Source organism: Apis cerana, linkage group LG14 (genome assembly GCF_029169275.1).
Source record: "Apis cerana isolate GH-2021 linkage group LG14, AcerK_1.0, whole genome shotgun sequence".
In the NCBI taxonomy this organism is placed as follows: Eukaryota; Metazoa; Arthropoda; class Insecta; order Hymenoptera; family Apidae; genus Apis; species Apis cerana.
This window is the reverse complement of record NC_083865.1, coordinates 6430458-6446663: the sequence shown is the minus strand read 5'-3', so window position 1 is coordinate 6446663 and position 16206 is coordinate 6430458. Positions and strand designations below refer to the sequence as shown.

The 16206-nt window shown below is 32.2% G+C and overlaps 1 protein-coding gene across 24 annotated transcripts in view; it reads right to left on the bottom strand.

The window, feature by feature from the left end:
* The window catches only part of LOC107995479 (thyrotroph embryonic factor), a 92006-nt gene that overhangs the window by 28847 nt on the left and 46953 nt on the right, over positions 1-16206 (bottom strand). The gene's annotated exons all lie outside the window — the stretch shown is intronic.

The window sequence follows — 16206 nt, the reverse complement described above, 5'->3', positions numbered from 1 at the left end:
TTTTTTCTCTGCTTCCTCCCACCGTTTCACTCGTTTTTCTGTTCCTTTTTTTTCTCTTTCTTTTCAAGAGAAATTCGTCTGCGACCCGAATTATTCCGGCCTCTCATGGAACCTTAAACCACGCGATTACCAGTGGCATATTTTCATCCTTTCTTTCTTTCTTTCTTTCTTTTTTTAATTGAATTATCATTATTTGAATTCGGTTTTGAAAATATATATATATATATATATATGAAACTTAAAATTAAGAGATTTCGAAAGATTCTAAGACTCAAAATTAAATTAAATCGGTTACATTTTCATCGATATATTTTTATCTTAATTCGTATATCGAAAAAATAATGGATTTTAAATAGAATCGAAAGAAAATTTTATTATTTTCATTCGCACAAATAATAAAGGATCAGGAATAAAATTTTGATTTAATATATAACAAGAATGGCAATAATGAAAATCAACGATTTCGACGATGTTTCATTACGAATATTACTCGCTTCGTCGAGGATGTGTATCGCTGATTTATGAATCGACTTTCAGTCAGGAAACTAGTTTTTGATTAAGAGACTCGGACACTACCTGGATTTTTATTCACGATCGAGATGAGAGACCACGGCTACCTCGAATGATCGCAAATGTCACAGCTGTAAATTTCTGATTTCTCTAATTACCGATGATAAAATTAACGATAATAAAACACATGTATTCTGGAAACAATATCCAATCGAGTAACTAAAAAGAAACCAAATCTTAAGCAATTATATAAGCTACAACTATATATCCATCCAAATGTAAGAAGATTAATAATTATTATTCTGAAAAAAGAAGATTAATCATTCGATCGATCATCCTTCAAACGATATTATCCAAGATATTGAAAATTCATCCAGAGGATAATTTCTGCCCGATCGATTACTGTTTCCATCGCCAATTGGAAATAGCAATCCGTGTCAAGTTGCAAATTATGAGGGAGCTTTACGTAAGCGCGAGTGTCGCGAGAAAGTTTCGATCGACGCCGATTTTTGCGTTTCGATTCGGCCGATTCACTTTCCAGAAAACGAAACGGATGCTGGCTGGCGGAACAAATGAGGGAACAAAGCGAAATTAAAGAGAAAAGAAAAAAGAAATTAAAGGAAAAGGGGGAAAAAAGGAAAAAGAGGGAGGAAAAAAATATCGTGGAAAGGAAAAAAGGGGAAAGGAAGAGAGGAAAAAGAGAAGAAACGGAGCATTGGAAAAATTGCGCCAAGTAAAACTTCCTGTAACGTAAGAAACAGTAACCGGTTTTACCGTGGCGGACACGGTTAAGGCGGCTTGTATACGTAAGTGATTATGACAACGGCGAGGAGAGGGAAAAAATTGTGCAGGAGCTAAGGCCTCTTGGAATCGAAGATCACGATCGAAGCGATGAAAACTTAAGAAATCGATTGATTTTTAACCAAGAATTTGTTCAAAATTTATTTTACCGTGGTTTTATATTTTATTAGACTTTTCGAATGGGGGATCGATCGATTTTGAGTTTGATGAGCCTGAAAATAATGGATCGTAAGCTTCAAGTTCGATTAATTGTGCAAATTGATTTGATTGACTTTATATTTCAGAATGATTAGAAACGTGATGATATCGATTAATCTTGAGTTTGAAATAGTTAAAAACTTGACGTTTGAGAATGATTGAGAGTGTTTGAGTTGTAGAAAACGATGGATTAAAGTTAACGTCGGGTTATGATGTCTCGAAACGATATGAAAATTTTATTCATTAAATATATAAAAAATTGATTCGTTTCGAAATCTCAATCTCTTCAAACCATCATGGAATAAAATAAAACTAGTCGATCTAGGCTAATTGTCCACAAGCAAAGATACAAGCGGCGGATACAAGCAATTATCCCAAGGAATGGCTAATTATCGAACATTCTGTCGGTAGCAATCATGATAATGCCAGGATTTAGATCATGAAACGTGAATACGTGGCATCGCGACGAGAACTATCTACTTATTGTCACGATCGCCATTATAAATTGTACAGATGCAAGATTTTATCGGTAGTTTTTTGTAAGTATTAAAACAAAAAAAAATTTTTTTTAAGGAAGAGAACTTTTTTTTTTCTTATGAAAACAGGTATCAAGACAAATTTTCATTTTCATAGAATGACCTTCAACGTTCTATAAGATCAAAAATCAATGTTGCACGATGCAGAAAAAAACGTGTTATTAGTTCTTTTTAACGAATAGAACGATCTTTAATAAAACAATAGATATTTTCAACAAAAATATCTACTTAATTTAAAGGATACTTTTAATTCCAATATTGTAAAGGACTGATCCTGTATAAAAGACATAAAATTTAAGATCAAGTCTCTTTCTCTCGTGTGTCTAATTTTTGTAATAAATAAAAATTCTTTTTTACATAACGAATAATTTATAAATTTATTTAAAGCGATCTCGCGTTACGCGACTCGCTTCTTGTATACAAACATAATACAAAATGGATGGAAATGCCACGTAATATCGCGGTCAAACGTGTAATTAGATATTTCTCGAAACGAATATATATATTTTTTTTTTTTTTTTTTGCATCGATGCCACGTTAATGAGGTATCTTTTTTCCCTTAATAATAACCTTCGTAATATTTTCCTGCGTATGAAAACTCGCAATTGAAGCTTGTGCGGTTTCGTTTCAAATCTGCATAGTTTTTAGATCGATGAATCATCGATGACGATCGATCGATAAAATAGCACGTACAAAAAAAAAGATATATATATATATATATTATTTACATCATAAGATTATAAATACAATTCAATTTCTTTGAACTCAAGATAGAAGTTGAGTGAGAAGAAGAAGTGAAACACCAATGTCTATTGTTCGAAAATAAATAGAAGAGAATTACATTGTAATGGTAAAGAAGAATTCTTTAATAGACAGCTCTGAAAATTATTCTGATGGAGATGAGTAATTACCGGGAGAAAGTTTTTTGAAGTTGAGCCAAAGAGAAGTAGGGAAATTCGGAATGAAAAAATTTTCCAAAAGAAATAGGCCAATAATAAAAATAAATCACAAACAACAACAAACAGCAACAAATACAAAAAAAAATCTTTAAAACGCATCACGAAAGAGAGAGAGAGAGAGAGAGAGAGAGAGAGAGATTTTAATCATTAATTAAAAAGAAGAAGAAAAAGAAAACGAAAAACGACGACGAAGAAGAAGAAGAAGAAGAAGAAGAAGAAGAATCGTTTCGTAGTTCTCTTTCTTCTCGAACTTTCTTCCCGAGAATAAAAATTTCTTTACACTCGTATTATTCTCTGCACACTATCGTACGGCCATGATATTTCATCGTATGCAACGTATGTTGAATCACACGGCTCACACATGTTTTTTAAAAATGCAAAATAATAGCGTTTATTGCGAGTGCGGTACGCATTGGTCGCACTCACAGATTTTCCTCTTTTTTTCTTTTTTTTTTCTTTTCTTTTTTTCTTTTCTTTTTCTTTTTCTTTTTTCTCTTTTTACGATCAACCGACTTGCGGTTCGTTTCTTTCTCGAGAGCGCATGAGAAGCACAGTTTCTTTCCTTTCGTCGTCGTCATCGTCATCCCGTCGTGGAAAGTGAAATTGTCCGAGGACATTGCACTCGGAATTTACTTTTACACGTAACTCGCGTTACGGTATCCCCGGGAAAACCGCTATCGAAAGCTGGTCTCGTTCACGATTCCTTCCCCCGTTCATTCATTTCTGGGGATCATTCGTTTGGAGAACGAATAAATACAGATTTTTTAAATGTAAAATTTCGTTCGACCGAATATTTCTATTTATTGCGCATGAAAGTTCCTCGAAAATTCTTCTTAATTGAAATTTTAAAAGAGTTTTTTGAGAGATAAACTTTCTTCGTATTCATTCGGTGCCCTCTTCGGTCGAACAATTTTAATGATAAATCTTTTAAAATGAAAAATTTCGATCACTTCTAATTCGAATATTGAAATTAAAAGAATATTTGTTGACAAGTCTTCTTAATAATTACTGTATCGTTAATAAGTTTCGTTCCGTTCATTCGTTCTAGGAATATTTATCGATTATAGGAAAATGATCGCGATTAACAATGTGACGAATTATAGAGAAGAATTTGTCACTTGTAATCTTTTATTGCAATATTTTTAATACGAGATATAATATAAAAAAATTTTATACTAGATAAATATTGATGATCTGAAACTTTGTATCTTATATAAAAAAAAGAAAGAAAAAAAAAGAGGTTTGATGCAAATGCAGAAACCAGTATATACACTTTGTGTTTGAATAAGAAATCACTTGTTTGTTGAATAAAATATCGCGAACGCGTAAGAAAGAGTTGATTCTAAAGGTAAATCGAATGAAAGATTAAATCGTCGTAAAAGTTACGATGAAAATTGAATTGTAATTATAATAGAGAGAGAGAGAGAGAGAGAGAGAGAGAGAGAGAGAGAGCAAATATCTCTTCGAATTTTTTGCTCTTATTAATTATTACGCATCGAAGAAATGAAGATTTATTCTGTAAATACGTAAATATAAATTTTATGATACGATAAAAAAAAACAATGAAGCTCATCAAGATTTTCCTCGAGTATAAATCGAGTACGAATCGAGGGAAGGGGGGAGGGGGAGAGAGAAAGAGAGAGAGAAGAGAAAAAAAAAGCGTGGCAAAAATTGCTGAAAGCACAAATTTAGAAGCTTGTGCAAACAATTCGACAGTTGAATTCGTGAAATGCAACGCTGGTGATTTTACATTAGAAAAGGAACCCGAAGAAAGACCGGGAAATGTCGATAGTATTTTAAAAGATATTACCGAAACTAATTTGCGACAAACGAGAAATGGCGTTTCGAATGAAAGTAACTTATTCTCCCATTATTCGTCACTTGGCTCGAATAAGAAATGTAAAAAGAAAATGGGCAAATCAGTTCCGCATGAGTTAAACGATTTCGTATGACGCTAAGATTTTAAATATCTTGTCTGTAAAATTTATGAAAAAAAAAGAGAGAGAAAAGAGAGAGAGAGAGAGAGAGAGAGAGAGAGAGAGAGAGAGAGAGAGAGAGAAGAAAAATTTGGAATTCAATATTTTAACCCTTTCGTTTGATATTTGCGTGAAATTAGACAGATTCAAGAAAAATTTTGATCTCGTATCCGTCATGCGATTTACAAAGAATATTTTATATTTGCTTCAGATCTCGTGCTTTTTCTATCTTAAATTTTTCTTAATTCAATATTCGAGATAACGATAAAATAATAAAAAAAAAAAAATTCAATAATATTCATTTACGCGAATCTAAGAAAATTGTTCACTCTGGTGTCGATTAAGCATTTGGTGGAAAAATGCATTTTCTTTTTTTTTTTTTTTTTTTTTTTAATCAATTTATTTCAGGAAACATTATCTATAGCAAAGGCAAACAGGGAATGCTTTTAAGGAATAAAAATAGTGCCAAAATAAAGATTGCATTCTTTTAAAAGAAGTTGTGTAATAACATCTAAATATAATTATAATAATATATATCTAGTTATAGAATAACCAATATTGGTTACACGACGAAACATAGTGAAAAGACATGTATTGCCATTCATGGGCAATAGTGTTTCGATACCAAGTTATGTTTATCGAGTAATAGTTATTGAAATGAGTCAATTACCTTCCACACACCTTCCATTTCGTCTTGATAAACTTAAACGTTGTGACAATAACATTTGTACTGTTCTCTCTCTCTCTCTCTCTCTTCAAATACTTTTAAATATTCGATCGAATTAAATCCAAATAATAATAATAATATAAAAGAATAAAAATTCGTTTCGAATTTTAAAATGAGACTAGAATAGAAATGAATTTGATTGTTACGACAAGATGTTTAAATATTTTTTATCGAATTATCTTTAATTCGATGAAAATGAATGCTCATTAAAGGGATTACTTGATTGTACAATCGTGTAGACCTTGAAATTAATTCGATTTATTCTTCTCTAAGGTCATGATACAAGTCCACCATTAATTCGAAAGAATAATTATATTTTGGATTCCGTTACGAATAAATATTCCTTTCCAATGATTAATGGATTCCTTCGACGATATCGAAAAAATTAATTTATAAAATTAGCGAAGCATAAAATTAGCATTTTTTCGAATAAAAAAAAGATCGATCGCTATTTAAAAAAAAAATCGAAATAAATATTGAAATATTCGCAAATTCGTGAAATTTTGTATATTTGTATTTTAATGGGATTTATCGACAAGATCATTATTTAAAATAATTCAGTTCGTTTCATATAAAATATTCACAAATTTAACACTTTGACGATTAATCAGACACACCTATTCTTTCTTGAAAAGAAATCGTTTGAAACATCAAGTTACTTAGTTGAACTAATTATTTAAATTTAACAAATTTGAATAGACGGGTATCTACAAATACAATGCGAAAAAAAAAAAGAAAGAGAAGAAGCAAAGGAATAGATACAAATCATCGATCGTGTTGCTATTAACTCTAAAAGAATTAAATTATTGGGAATTAAAAAAAAGCTAATTCAATGTTTGAGATCGAAGAAGATGAGGTCGATCGTGTTTTCTTCCGGTAGGATATAATTAATTAAAAGTATTCCCGACACAGCTGGTGGAATAAATGAAAAGTTCATCGTCGAGGTCCACGAGGAGAGCGACGTTATCATACGTGTCGGGTCGTTTGATAACACCGGCCGTCTATTTATGTCGCGGTACTTTTTTTTTTATCAACGCACCGGTCCTCTAACACGTCGAAATTCCTTTTCCATCATTTCCTTCGTGAATTTGTCGAGAGATCGGAAGAATCTCTTTAATCATTTTAAATCTCGATAACGGAGGATCGAAATTTGAAGGGATCGTTTTTTATTTAAATATTTATTGGCGATTTTGAATTTTTTTTCTTTTTTCTTTTTCTAAATTTAATTCCATTAATTTTTTCTGATATGGCGTGAAAATTCTACTGTAAAAGTATGGAGACTCTTGGCATTAAAGAACTTCTGTTTGAGAAGTTTTTTTTGAACAATAGGTGTTAGATGTATGTATTTACAGAAATTGGAGATCGTTAGAAAATTTATAGTAAGATTTTTATTCGCGGATCATATATCAGAATATCATAGTAGATTCGAATTTTTCGGAAGGGAATAAAAGAAAGAAAGAATCGTGGAAAACCTGGAACCGAAAAGTATGCAAAGGTTCTACTTACATACGCGCACACCAGAAGGATTCTACATGTAAGTAAGACTGGGTTATTTCATTATGTGTTCAGCTTACCTGAAAAAAGAAACAGAAAAAGATCGGGATGTGAATAATTTGTAGAGAGGAAAAGTGTACGTGTATGCGTGTGTCTCTGTGTGTGTGTGTGTAGTGAAATAAATTATTATCCATGGAAATATCTAAAGTTTTCTGTAAATAATGACATTGAAGTGTGCACGATGATTTACAATTATAAATAAATTTTTTTTATCAATTAATTAACGTGACTGCTTAATTTTCATTTATCTATTCTTCCTATGTAACGTTATCTTCCGCTATTTATCTACGCGATCGTCGTAAGTATCGCTGTTTCTCTCTCTCTCTCTCTCTCTCTTTTTTTTCTATCGTTATTAATTAACGATAATTTTATGATAATTTCTGTCATATAATTTTATCTAACGAGTTATTATTTATACTTGTTACTTGTCAAATCGATTGATCAGATTCTAGACAGATTCAGATTTAGATTCTATTTGAAATTGAATAATAATTATTTCATCATTTTCAATATTAAAAAAATTAATATTGAAAAAAAAATTATATACAGAGATCATTTCACGAATTTGCTTTAGCCACAATTTTCCTAGAATCCTAGTGAAATTTTATTGAATTAGGAATAAATCAAATAGATCGGATTCAATGCATCAATCGTTTTATTCTATCGTTATATTATCAAATTATATGAATTATTTTAGTAACACACTCGTTACAACAACGAATAACTTATAAAATTTATATCTTTCAAAAAAATCGGTCATTTCTTCCAAGTAAAATCCTTCCCAAGTGTGCTCTTCTTTTTTTTTTTTTTTTTCAAATCTTCAAAATGTCGATTCAACATTGAGATATTTACATTAAATTTACATTTCGACGATCAAAATTATCTTCTGATCAACTTTATTGCATTTTTTTTAATCACTTAATAATTGACTCAAAAGGAACGATTTATCGTGGGATCCACGCGAAGCGCTAGAACAGCGTCCGTGAACAAGCAAGAGGGAGAGAAAGAAAAAAAAAAAGAAAAAAAACGCAAAATCTCCTGAGTAATCATCTTCGATCGATGCGCTCGAGCAAAATCCAATTTCGCGGATCGGCTTCCCTCGTCGGCCGAGCACGTGGATGCACGCGTGCTGTACGCTGTTTATGTATGTGTACTATGTAAACTCTTCCATCTTTCCCTCTCTCTCTCTCTCTTGCTCCCTTCCCAAACATCAATCGGTGCCTCTTCTTTGCGACACCGAATGTACAGTATCGATCAAAACTTACACTATTATTATTAATTTCGATCCAAATATATTTGATCTTAAGATCTTTTGATAGATGGTTGCCTCAGACGGAAGCCTCGGAAGCCGAAGTCGAGCGAGTCTTTTCGAGAAGAATTTTTATCATTTTCCCCTGTGTTTTAAATTTTTAATTACGAAGGAAGGAAAAAGAGAGGAAGAAGAGATGTGTTTTGGTGTGTCGATTAATCGTGTTCATCGAACGAATAAGAATTGCTTGGAATTTTATTCCGGATACGAGATCTCAACTGGGATCAAGATCGACGTTCATTAATTATTAATTTCGAATTAACGGCAAAAGTAAAAGGGGAAAGCTTGATCCTCTCCGAGTTTTAATTGAAAATGTGTGTAGAACAGCGGGTAAATTTAAATGCGCGAGAAAATATTGATTAGAATTACAAATATAATAGTATTATCGATATATCGAATCGCTCGTCCGAACTCACTTCTGAATCATAGTGTACGTGACGGACGTTTCTATGAAACTGGGAATAAACAGCTCTATGTTTGTCCCGCTATCCCCCTCCTTCCCGTGCGTATGCAATAATTACTAGTTTATGCTGCTAGTCCATTCGATATATACATATGTATACACATCGGAAATACGAACGTACAATTTTATTCGTTAATTTGTTTTTATCGTTTCTGATCATGTTAATAATGATATTATTAATTGCAACGGTTGAATTTTTATCGAGAAGTTGTATGTTATATCGATATATAATATTTATTGCATTCTCTCGTGGGGATTCAGTTTTTTGATCGGATATTTTCCAGAGAAACGTGATTATATATATATATATATTTATGAATCGTAGATATGGGGAATTCTTATTTGTTATGGAAAAATAATATTTTTCAACAAAAATTATTTAGGTCAGTTTTGCATTTTATTTTCCAATTTATTCGTTTCATTTATAGATGGAACATTCGCAATTCGTTTATGATTTAAATAGATTTAAATATCTAATCCATCAGATATTAAATTTTTTTTTAATTAAAAGGTGATAAAAAGTGATTCAAAATTCGTTTGCATCACGATTATATGTTTATATGAAAATCATCGAAACGTGAAAATTTAATAAAAATGTACATATATATACAAAGTGAAACGTTGTAAACGAAACTTTTGTTAATTTGTTGAAACAAGAACAGATTTCCTAAGATACAAACAATTTATATATTTTTTTCTCCAACTGTGATCTAAGACCTCGGGAACGTGATCTAGCCTATCATCTAGCTAGATACAATTCTTATTCAATCATATTGGATATTTTTTCTTATTTCATCAAGAAAAATCATCATTATCACTTCCTAGTAATAGATTCTTTATCGAAGATCAATAATAGATCGAATAGCATTACTTACTTTTAGAAAATTGCTAAATTTCGAGAATATAACGAATTTTATTCGGTTCTTCCGTAGCCTCGTCATGTAAATATAATATGTACATCGTTATTCTTGACTGATTTCTCAAACGTTGTATTTTTTTTTTTTTTTTTTTTTAGGGAAATAAAGTCGATTTCAAGTACAATTTTTACGCGCAAAAAGGTTTACGTTCAACATCGTTTAAAAGCATCGTATCGAAATGTGCAGTAGAATTCGATTTAGAGTTTGCAGTTCAGGGTGAAAGCAATTCAATCGAGTTCAAAAGAGAAGAGATGATCGTCAATTAGACAAAGGATCTAAGTTTGTTTCTTTCTAAGAATAACGATCGAAAGTGGACAACACTATTGTAATTATACTATTGAGTTCGTTTCATCAATTTATATTCATATAGACAGAAAGTATTCGATTATACTTCAAAATTTAACAATTTTTACATCTTTCGTTTGTTTATGTCGCACACATAATCGATTTCGACGATATTTCGATATGTATAATTCACATAAATAACATACAATATGTATGTTAATTTTTTATTAAAAAAAAAAAAGAAAAAGCTCGGGAAAAAATTGTGAAAAAACGATCTTTTTCCTCGATCCCGAGCAATTTAATTTCATTTTAATTTCAATAGAGAAATAACATTGTCTATCCACACTTTCGATCCATTAATTATTGTTAATCGAGAAAGGATCATTTCTTGCAAATTTTAAATTTAAAACGAATTTCTTATCCGATTAAAAAAACTACATAATCATTATATATTAAAATTTTCGTTCGTTATCTATTTAATTTTTCGTCAAGGACTAACGAGATTCAAGAATTAATTTCATTTTTTAGATGCTTATATTATAAAAGCGATTCTACGTAAGTGAATTTTTAAAACGGCTGTTCAACATTGTTTATAGAGAGATCGACTTAATAGAAATCGAATTAAATACAAGGTCTTTAACACGTTTCATGCCGCGTGGATCGCACACGCCGCACTTCAAACTTTTCCATTCAAGCTGGATAAAAATTTTTCGCTATGAAAATACGATGAACTGTATACGATACGTTATCGCGATCAATTTTTCGCAATCAAAAATTCCTTCTCTCCCCCCTCCACACCTTTTCCTCGTTATAAACACAATTCTTATTATATTAGATATGAAAAAATTATGTGCGTCACCGCAAAAACTTATTAATTCCTGTAACTTTGACCCGTTCGAAATTTAAATGCGTTCGAACATAAATATTACATTCTCGCTTCCTTCTTCTTCGCTCAGTAACGATACATCTTTTTCTCTTTTCAATTACTCCAACGTTGTAACAATTACAAAAATACATATACATATATACACGATCATTTGTAACTGAAAATTTATATCGATTTCGATGATCTCGAGTGAAATCTTACTAATAAAAAAATAATTCAATCGAGGAGTCAAAAATTGTTGATTAATCGTTCGAAAAATTTTATTTCTTTCCCTCGGAGGAGGGGAATCGATCGAGAGGGATGACCTAACTTTTCTGGAGCAAGAAATCGTGGATCGCAACGAGCATGTGTCGCTACGAGTTAGCTTTTTCCCCGAAGACCGTGGCACATTGGCCGTCACCTGACCTTCTCGAAGGCCGCGCTTTAATCCCCAGCCTAAACGAAGCCGTAAGAAATCGCATGTGTCTTTCTCTTGATCGTTTTCGTGCACGTGTCCCAAATCTCGTCTCAACCTTTCGAATCCGGCACGCGTCGTTTTCCATTATTATTATTATTAAGGATGGATGGGTTAATTTGCTTCTTGACCAGGTGGATTTTCTTTTTTACAGAAGATTAGCATTTTTTTTATTCCATTCTCGTTATTATTATATTATATCAATTCTCGATCAGGAATTTTTATTTTATTTGATTATTTTTTCGATCAGAGAGAAATCGTTGAAATATCGCTTTCGTAAAGAGATGGAATAATATCTTTTGAATTTTAAATCATTAAGAAAGAGAATTTAATAAGAAGAAATGAGCGATGAAGATTCGTCTTTTCTTTTTTTGTAACATTTGACGACGCAATGATTCAATCGATCTTCATGGATCAAGTTTCCATTCCTTTGCGTCAAAGGAATTATCGAATTCTTGGCGAATTCTTTTATTCCAGCAGCTGAATAAAATCTCGCGCGAGAACGAAACGATTCGTACGCACGATTTGTTCGTTCTATGTGAAATTTAATGATAATCTTATAACTATACATGCAATTCAGAATGTATTAAATTATAAGTTCGGTATTTATCATATCTGGCATACGTCATTTTTTATTTCTTCCGTCATTGAATATTCGGTTCGTATCTATTCTGAAATTATTCAACAATTCTGATGCTCTATGGTCGAATGTTGTCGAAAGGTCGAAGTATAAAAATGAGACGAGAATTTTCTCGAAAAATTATATCGTATATTGTAGACAGAAAGAGAAAGAGAGAGAGAGAAATTAATTAGACGAAAGAATTTTAATTGTTTCGATACGTGTGATACAGAAGAAAGGTGTATGTAGAAGAAACGAAGGGAAATATTTTATTTTAATACTTCGTCGTTCTCGCTGTTGTGAAGGAAAAATTGCTCGATTCGATGTTTTAACGCGACGTTAAAAGTCGCGAAAGGAAAATGAATGCATTTGAAAAAAAAAAAAAAAAGAAAGAAAAAATGTACCGAGCACGCAATTTTGCAACTTCGTTGCAAGTAAAAAGTAAGTATTATCGATTCTAAGTCGTATACTCCGAGGAAAAGATCGAAGCGAAATATGAAATTCTAATTTATTATTGCGAGAACACGATATTTCGAATTCTGCGATGCCTTGAATTGAAAAACAAGACAGAAGAATAAAAAGAAAAAAGAAAAGAAAAGAAAAGAAAATGCACGAATATGTATCATTTTGTTTCTGGGAAAAAAAGATATATCGTTCAATGTCAACAGTGTTACAAGCGTTAAGGAATTTTAAATAACGAAGTTATAATGAACGCTTCCTTAAAAAATTCATCGCCATGGATACTTAGTATGCTGCGCTTCTTTTAAGTGTTACGTTACATGCAATATGATGCAATTGAATCTGTTACAGCCGTAGCGTACTTAAACACAATGTCAATTGGCGATGGAAACGACATTATTTATCGAGATGATATATTTAAAGGAAAGTCGCCAAAAAAATATTTCCCATTCACTCGTCCTGGAGAACTCTTCGCAGACTCTCAATAGAAAACATCCTACTCATCTTCGTTGATAGTTGCAACTACAAAAAACTTTCTTTCCAATATTTAATTACAATTATCTCGAAAAACGTCTGCAAATAGAAGATAAATTTTTCACAATTATTAACAATTTCTACGCAAATTTCAGGAGAAGAAAGCCTCGCATTTGGGCAAAAGAAAAATGATTAAACGTGATTGGAAAAAAAATTGCATAACGATGGAGAGAAAAAATAGAAGTATTTCGGGGAATGACACGATCCCCGGATTCGTAATTGTCGAATGAGAACGTCAAAGCGCAGGACGGGTTGGTCGGCCCATCCCTAGGCATTGTGCCCCTCAAAGCATCGGTATCCATTGTGCCTGGCGACAATTCGACGCGCACACACCCGGCACAGAGCAACAGTGCGCGGTTGCAACGAGCTGACGAGGTCGTTCGTTGTTTAGAGGAGAGCGTGTTGCACACACGCCATGGGCGCAACTATTCGCTAAACGAGTAGTTAAACGACGTCGAAACGACGAATCGATCAACAAGCGTTCCTCGAGTTGCAAAGTTTTCGAGTCTTTGTTGAAGGGGAATCGAGAATTTCTTCTTCCTGTTCCCTTTTCTCTCTCTCTCTTTTAATTTCGTGAATGCATATAGCGATGATTAAATCAATTTGATTAAAAAAATAAATAACACGTTAATTGTAGAAACAATTAACAGGAAAATTAATTTCAAATTAATTCAGCGCAACAGCGATAATTAAATGAAATTAAATAGAGATAGTCATCAGATCGGATATCTTGTCTATACAATATTTATTATCTTGGAAACCTTGTTCTTTTTCACAATGATGATTAAAATCGAAACGATTGTCTTTCCTTCGGATTTTTTTAAAAATAAAAAAAAAAAAAAAAAGATCCCGCGAGAATCCGGGAAATGAGTTGGAAAATCCAACTCGCGTGAAAGGCGATGGTCGGTGTGAAATGGCAATCGTGCAATTGGCAACAACAAGGCTGGAAGAACTTTTAGACCTCTGTTATTTTTAACGCGTTAACTGCTTCAAGAAGCTAACGCGCGCATCTCGCTTGGCCGAGTTTAATAGGCCTCGAAATATGTCGTAGTATCGTGGGCAGGCACAAGTTCAATAAGCAAGTTTCTTCGATTATTTCTTCTAATTCTAAGAAAATGTTCTTTTTCTTTTTCTTTTTTTTGTATTCCAATTTTTTTAACAGAGATATTCTACATTCGCAAGATCTCTCTGCTTCTGTTAAATCACGCGAAAAACATTTTTTTCTTCTTTCGGAATATACTTTTATAGGAAAAAACGTCTCTTCGTTTATTTCTTCTTAAGGAGGAAAAATAATCGCGAACGCGACAATTTTCGAGGATACTTGAAGATCATAAGTTTTCTAAAATTTACGAAGATTTATCAAATATTCTCAGTTTTGATAATTTATTAAGGACAAAGATCAAACATTTCCTTCTACAATAAAAAAAAATCTATCTGCAAAATAAAATATCAATTCTAACGATTGCACATTTTTCACTCAAAAAAAAAAAAAAAAAAGAACTTGGGAACGTTTTTTCATTTTCCAAGTCATATTTAATTCTCATCTGTCTCGATGCACGAGAGACAGAAAAAAGACGAGTGCAGAAACGGAGACGGCAAACAAGTGGGAAAACGTGGGAGGATGCAAATGTTAATAGCCTTGAGTCGATTCCGTCGCAAGTAGGATAGGTGCATAGGTGGATTCACACGTTCGCATACGTATGATTCATTCACGCTCCATCTTCGAACCCGTTAACTCGAATCGACGGTTGGTTAATAACTACCAACTTTCGCGACAGTGTGTACGATACGTAAACTTAAATAGAACTGAAACAGGACGAAAATAGAAAATTCAAATACATTCGATGGGGGGGATAACGTTTACACTTCGAGCCTATGAATAAATTATTTATTCCAATAACAATCTTCTGATTTATTCTAATATACCCAGACTCGACGCTGAAACTTTTAATACTTTAAAAGCAACGATAGGTATTTCTAATTATGAAAATATTTCACGGTAAACAAACGCTATTTCTGTAATAAATTCTAATATCGATGACGATTTCTCAGGATCGAGATTCTTTCGTTGTTTCGAATGAAATTTCGATTATTCGACGGTTTAATCTAATTATCTAGGAGGATATAGAATTTCAAATAACGAAATTTGATTGGAACAGAATTATCAGAGGATTTTGTTAGAACAAAACAAGGGATATCTTGTTGCTGGAGATCCATCGAAGGTATCAAGAATTTAAAATTACGATTCAATTTTCTCGGATCAAAAGATTTTGTCGCATCGTTTTTCTCTCTCTCTCTCGTCTCTACAATTAATCGAATTTCGAAACGCGAATATCTAAATGTCATCTTAAACTCTATTTTTATAAATCATTATCCTTTCACGAATAGTATCTTACGTCTAGCATCTGAGCAGCTCCGAGCCGAGGTTAACAATTTTCCAAAGTCGATGACATATCGAGGAGAAAATATCGAGCTCGTTTAATTTGGTAAATCGAAATCGGATCAAGTCGAGGAAAAAGATTAAGAGAGAAAGTCTTTACTCGAGTATGATCTAAGCCTGTTGATCACGTCGCGATAATTGCGGATAAAATGTAGGCAACCTGATGTAAGCAACAGGTGGGCGTTTCTACTCCACTTCTATCACTCTCCTTTTATCACAAACTCGCTCCACATACTTTTCAGCTTTCCAATCTGACTTTTCCAAATTTTCCAAGAAAAAAAAAAGAATCCTCTCTATCTTTTTTTTTTCTATCGTGCACATTGTTGATCCAATAATATAATAAATATATTCGATAAAAAATAAAAATTTAAAAAAAAAAAATATCCTCATCCCATTTTCATTATTCGAATATCGTAAATGCTTCTCTTCCTCGTGATTTATAACAATTTTTTTTTCTTTTTAATTTTTTTTTTTCTAAGAAGTTAGAAGAGAGAATTGAACACGGAAAAAAACGCGGTTTTTTAATATTCATACTTCATTGTTACGTTGTTTTAATGGGAAGATGACGCGGGCACACAA